We start from the raw sequence: 6,935 nt of genomic DNA, 5'->3' as shown, positions 1-6,935 counted from the left end.
GAGGAAGAATTCTGTATTTCTGAGAATGACAATTGGGTTGAAATGTCAATACGAAATGCTTTGAATGAAAAAATTTTTTTGAGGGTGTTAGATTAATTGTATGTATTTTGCTCCTCTAGTTTGAAGGTTTTATTTAACTACTTTCCTAAAATATTCCCTACCTTAACCCTAGCCCCATTACAACCTTTGAAAAGTCCTTATGATTTGTGTCATGCATGACTCTTGTAGTGGTGATTGAGAAGATATGCAAGCCTATGGTAGAGCAATTTTATAGGAATGAACATGAGTTAAATCTATACCCATCAAACACTTGAGTGATGAGTGATATTCCTGTGAGAGCTTACTTATTTAGTTATCTCAATTTTCAGACATGGGTGCTAGCTTATTAATTGCAGGGTGCTTCAGATTGTTGTTCATGAAGTGTTATGAGTTTCAGGAGCTTTATTTTAATTTACTTCGCAAAATAATATTTTTGCTTGGGGACAAGCAAATGTTTGAGTGTGGGGGAGTTTGATAGACACATTTTACACTCATATTTTAGGTACATCTTTATAATAATTTTGCATTGGTTATTTAATATTATCTAATAATTAGTTCTTTTTATATATAATATAATATATCATATATATAATATATAGTATATATATATATTACGCACAAACTAAACATATATATATAATATAATATATAATATATAGAATATACTATTAATATATAGTACGTACTAGTGCATATATATATATATATATATATATATATATATATATATATTATAAAGATATAAAAGGTCCACTTTATATATATAATATAATATATATATATAACATTATGTACTAATATATCCTCCCCTCAATTTGTTTTGTACAGGTTGAGCAAAATTATAGCGGAAGTGGAAGATGTCTTCAGGACGTGAGGCAAGAAATTAGGAATTGGGTGGTGGAAATTCATTTGACCTATTTTTAGAATGCTATAAATAGCAGGAGTTTCCTATTGTAAAATGTTCATTCTTCCCCTCTCGAATATTCTTTTAAGGTTGTTATCAATGTCCATTCGCGGCTAATTTCTTGTTTGGTTTAGTGAATTGAAGCCCCGGAGTTCATAACGCTGTAAGGTTATTTATTTAACTTTATTATATATATGTTTTTATGCATTTTGAGTATTAAATATTCTTCTAAATTATTTGAATAGTTGTATCATTTAATTGCTAGGGAGGCCTACTAGTTATTTATTTGATATAATTATTTGCTATACTATATAATGTTGTGCTACAAATTATTCTAATATTCAGTAGCAACTGAGGTTAATTATTGACGGCTTAGTGATAATTGGTCTCGGGTAGAATATTTTCCTAAATTAAATGCAACCGCTTGTGCTTGTGTTATTTAGTTTGTCGGTTTTCCTAGTTCCTATTGCTGCTACTAAATTAAATCTATAGCGCTTGTCTTAGATTATTTAGTAGTTAGGGGTAATTAAACCGCTTGTGCTTTATTTACCTACAACTAAGGGAAAACAGAAATGAAATAATTTCACGACAAATATTCAATTGCATATTAATTACTTTATTAATCAATGATCAGTGTTGAATTCCGGTGGTGGATCTTTACTAACCAAGGTCTCCTATTATAAGTGTTTTCGATATATTATTTTCACTGTTTATTCGTTCGATTAAATTTCTCGTTTATTTAATTTCTCTTTTATTTAATATTTATTCTCGATATATTCCAAACCCCCCCCCCCCCATTATTTCCTTGAGCACAAAAGTTAAACTAGTTACTCCTCGTGGGATCGATCCTTACTCCCGCTACTACGTTTGTAAGGTTTTAATTTGGGAGCCTACGACAGCTCACCAATCAACGTCTTCTTCAGAGTTGGGGTTGGTAGAAAATGATTTCTGGTTTCTCCAACGTGGTGAAGTCTTGACTGAATGAAGGATGGTTGCTTCGTATAAGATGCAAGACTTCTTCAAGGTGGAAGATGAGGATCAATGAGCTTCTTCAAATATCTTCACACCTTAACACTGGTTCGCAAAAGCTTGATGAGAACTGAGATTGTTTTAGAGCTTTTGCTTGATAGTATGATCGAGTGAAAAGAACCAGCACCTTCTAAGTTGATGAAGGTGGGTTTATATAGGTGAGGGAAATTTCATCCGTCGGAGGGAGATGAAATTTTCAAACCTATTGTCCAGTGGGTAAGGACCAGGGAGCTTGCCGCATTAAATGCTCCATTAATGTGGTTTGTACCTTGTAGCCATTGAGGGCATGGATAGCCTTAGGGTTTTGTCCTTTAGCTTCAGAATAATAGTACAACTTCATTTAATGCTCCTTGGTATGCGTGTCCCACATGTTGAGGTCCTTTTGTTCCTAGGATGGTTTGTCAACTCAAACAGTGGAGACATTCTTCTTGTTAATGAAGAGGAAGAATGTCTTGATGAATCGTCATAAATATGACTGTCTCTATGAGGTAGTTGACAACCTCTGGTGATCTTTCATTGTTGACGCTTCATGATTCGTGCTTTGTGTCTCTTTTCGTCTTGATAGCCCTAACAAGTAAACATAACTCTTTTTCGTGTGTTTGTCTAGCTTAACACGAATTACAATGTGAGTTATGGCAACTTTCGTCTAGAACGAAAGTAGCGGTTAAAAATAACAAAGGTTAGGGGCCTACATTCTATGTTACATTGGTATCATCAAAATCCTAATACAAGTATTCCTAACAATTTCCCCCTTTTTGGTGATGAAAAAACCTATACTCTTCTTATAAGGCTGATAAAAGTCCTATAAAGGATTCTTTATTTCAAAACAGCCAATTTCGAGAGTTTACAAGTCATTTCTAGATAAGTACAAATAACAAATAAGACACTGACAAGCTACTTAGACAAGTGACACGAGATGTGTAACAACAAGAGATTCATATATGGATAGTGAAACTTACAAAAGTTTAAAGGAGGGCAGAAAATAAAGCATCTTACATCTCTAGAAGTTTCGTATTCTGTAGCTTAGACTCCTTGTATTCTCGAATGTCTTTTTCTTTTTACTCTTTGAGCATTCTGTCTGTGTCGATTTCTTCATTGATTCGTTCTCTGAAAATCTTGATTTGGTTCGTCCTGACCAGATCTTCGTATTTTCTCTTGATGTTGAGACTTATTGTAACACCCCAGATTTTCAAGACTTTTTAAAACTTATAATAAAGGTAGAATCCCATTAAATCCCAAGAAATAAATACAAGCGTACGGGGTGCTATGCCACACCTGGGCTAGAGAACCCAAGTGCACAGGCTAACTAACTAATATCCTCAAAGCGTAATTACGTAAACGTGGCACGCAGGCCAAAAGGGAAAACTATCTACTTCTATACTTCAAGTTCTAGCGCGCTCCAGTGACTTAATCTTCTGTGCCTGAAAGCCAAATATATCTGTTCAGCGAGAGATGCTGGTAACCCACTCCAACGCGTTGAAATACAATACATATAGAGATATATATAGATATACAAAAACCATTTTGAGCATGAAGATATATCCTACGAACTCTAGCTTTAAAACCGGGAATGACTTGACAGATAAGGCCAAACACAAGCAACAGTCATAACGAGCATATGCAGTTCACAATAGATAAGGCAGATAAGGCAAAGCATCAACAATGATCATAACCCAATATGAACAATCCCCAATATAAATCCCATAGTCACATCCCCCAAGACACTCGTAATTCCAACTCGTCCATGTCACCGCACATAACACACTTTGTTGGCGCCACAGGACCAATCGCATGCCCATACATGAGGGTCAGTGCATATAGCTCTGACACGGCCCCGCAGCACCCTGCCCCGTATCGCAACACGGAGGGGTCGATCGCAACCGACCGATGAACCGCAGCTCATCATAGTGTTTGATCGCAACCAAACAGTGGACCGCAGCCCAAGAGAATGTCATCTGACCGGAGCCAGGAAAAAGGACGAACCGCAGCTCGTATAGAAACGTTTGATCGCAACCAAACGGTGGACCGCAGCCCAAGAGTATCAATCTGACCGCAGCCAGCTTCTGAACCGCAGCTCAGGATAACCAATCCGATCGCAACCGAATTGGGGTAACACACACACATAACACATAGCAAGCACATGCAACCCACATTACACATTAGGAAGGGGGAGAAAACGTATAACAAAACCTATGCGTGATCCATCACATACTAAGAATAGTCCTAAGGGGTTCATACTTCTACCGCCTAGGTTAACGGGATACCAATTCAACTAGCATGCAATGTAATAGACTCGTAAACCTACGAACGGCACCCGAAATATCAAACTAGACATAGGCACGATGAACGGAGTCCGTTGGGACACCACGGGGATCGGGGGAACGTCAAACGGGGAAGCCAGGATCCCGAGATGGGGGAATTTCCAGCGGGTGGCCGGTGGGTGGGGGGTCACCCGCCGGAATTACTGTTCCGGGCAGCTGCCCGCCCGCCGGCTACCCGCTGCCGGGCGGTGTTTCACGGCCGTGGGTAGGTGGCGGGTCCCCTACCCCCCCACCTACCCCCCACTGACTCTTTTCACACACTTTACGCCCCGGGAACCGTTGTGGAACCCGAAACCATGCTTAGACACTTTACAACGAAATTAACGACAACAAGTAGCCAATTAACGAATCAAATACAAGAAACGAACGGCACATAACCTATCATGCTTTTCTAAATATAATCAACACCCAAACATGCGATTTCCCCACCCAATAATCCGAGAATAAGATCATACGATACAACCTAGGGTTCTAATCACTTTTATATCAACAAGAATACGGTTCGTCTTCTAATTGCAAGATTCGGTAAGAATAACACATAAGCATCAAGAACATCACACAATTATCAAGAACAACACATAATCATCAAGAACTCCATATAATTATCAAGAACACCATAATTATCAAGAATCTCCCAATATCAAGATCATCAAGATCCCCCATGGGATCATCACATCAATTACCAATAATAATCATCATAACTCGCCAATATACAATAATATGGGGAAACCCTAAGGGGGAATTATAACTATGAAAATAGGTTTTGTTGAGACATGGGTTACCTCTTAGCCTTAATTAATTCCTTGGCTATGAAGGATCTTTCCTTAAGCATTCTTGATTTCTTGATTTCTCCTAGGGGAATTCTTGGAGCTCTTTGGGTGGTGAGAGATTATTGTGGTGGGGATTCTAGGTGCATCCTAAGTTCCCTATTTATATATTTAAGACTCCTAGTTAGGGCCTGAATGGTATGCGTTTACTAATTCTATTCCTTATAGGGCTAGGGTTTGTTTTAGGGATAATGGTCCACGGTCCATAGTGGACCATATTAATTAAAGAGGATCCTAATCATAATCTGAATAGAAAAAGGCTTACTTCCATTATTCCTAACAGGCTTAAGACTCTTATTCGGGCAAGGGTCCACGGTTCATGGTGGACCTTACTAATTAATTAAAGGTGAACCTAACATAATTAAATCATATTTAATTATTATCAACGGGATTAATTAAATAATTAATCCGGGATTGAAGGCCGTAACACGGGGTGTTACAATCTCCCCCCCTTACGAGAAGCTTCGTCCCCGAAGCTTGGAAATCATTGCAGGGTTAACGAGTCAAGAGTAGAACCGTGGTCCTATAGAGAAGGTATTCCACGGGAAAATTGTATACTTGTACGCCTATGCGTGTTGGGTTTTTGGGGACGATTAGGTATACAGGGCCAAGAGAGTGGGTTTCAAACTTGAGGGCACGGTGAATTCAGGAATTAGGATCAAGTTTTCAAGGTTGCAACTTAGGTTGTGAGGTTGTCACTTGTATGGAATCGTTAAAACATGGGATTAAGAATGGGGCCTGAAGGGTAGAAAGGGTTTTGTAATAAGGAGGAGGCCGATTTTCCGAGAGAGGGAAAGGAATTCGGCTAGGATGGGTTAAGGTATCTCGATCCCAAGTGAATAATCTGGTTTGATGCTTTGATCACGATGCGTCGACGAGCTGATGATCCTCCTTCCTTGGTGTTGGTACTTGCTTGACTTTAAGATCCTTGTTAAACCTTGGTTCCCAGGCTAAGGTTTCATCCTTCTCTTCTTTCTTGAGGGAATTTCCCGTGGTGATTCAACACTTACTTCTTTAATGTGCCCAAGGTCTTGACCAAGTTGAGTCAACCAAGCAAATCTCTTAGGGCGCACTTCCCAAATTCTTCCCAAAGTCTCTTGGGAGTCGATGGTCTTTGGGCTGAATTTCTTTTCTTATTGAATTTCATCTTCTCCTTAGGGGATGAAATTCTTAGTAAGACTTCATGTCTTACCCGAGGTTCGGCATTGTTGTGCCCTTTTTGTGTTATTTTTAATGCTGAAGGTGTCCTTGCGTGCCCTTTTTCTTTTTAAAGCGCAGTCGGTTACCAAATCTCGTTGTGGGATGACTCGGCGACTTTACGAGTCGCCTCATTTCCTTGTGGGTCCTTAATGACCCTTGAAGTCTTGGCGCGAATGTGCTCTTCACCCTTTTGCTTAGAACCATGGACTACGTAGTTCTTGATTCCATACAACTTGTAAGGAGTCCTCTGATTTGCTCGAACGATGTTCATGGTTTGGAGGAGTCCCGGTCCACCCTTAGCATTTTGACTTTTAAGGTTTTCGTGGGTTCTTAGCACGAGTTCCCAACTCTCCTCCTTGGTTTGCGCAATCCTTTACGCCAAACATCCCTAGTCGGTTGTGTCGTAGGACCCAACTTCAATTACTCGTGCATTGTAATTGATTGTGATTTCCAGATGGTGTCTCGTGCGTCAAGGTCTTTTACGTAGGACACTATGTTTGGGTGGTCCATGGTTCTTTACCCAAGACTCACATTCATAAATCGAGGCACACAAGTGCGCCACAAATCAATAAAATGAGGGGTTAAGAAATCAGCATATTGTACCAGTGGGCGCGA

The sequence above is a fragment of the Ipomoea nil genome, unplaced genomic scaffold (genome assembly GCF_001879475.1).
Source record: "Ipomoea nil cultivar Tokyo-kokei standard unplaced genomic scaffold, Asagao_1.1 scaffold2662, whole genome shotgun sequence".
NCBI classification, from domain to species: Eukaryota; Viridiplantae; Streptophyta; class Magnoliopsida; order Solanales; family Convolvulaceae; genus Ipomoea; species Ipomoea nil.
This window is presented reverse-complemented; position numbering follows the sequence as displayed.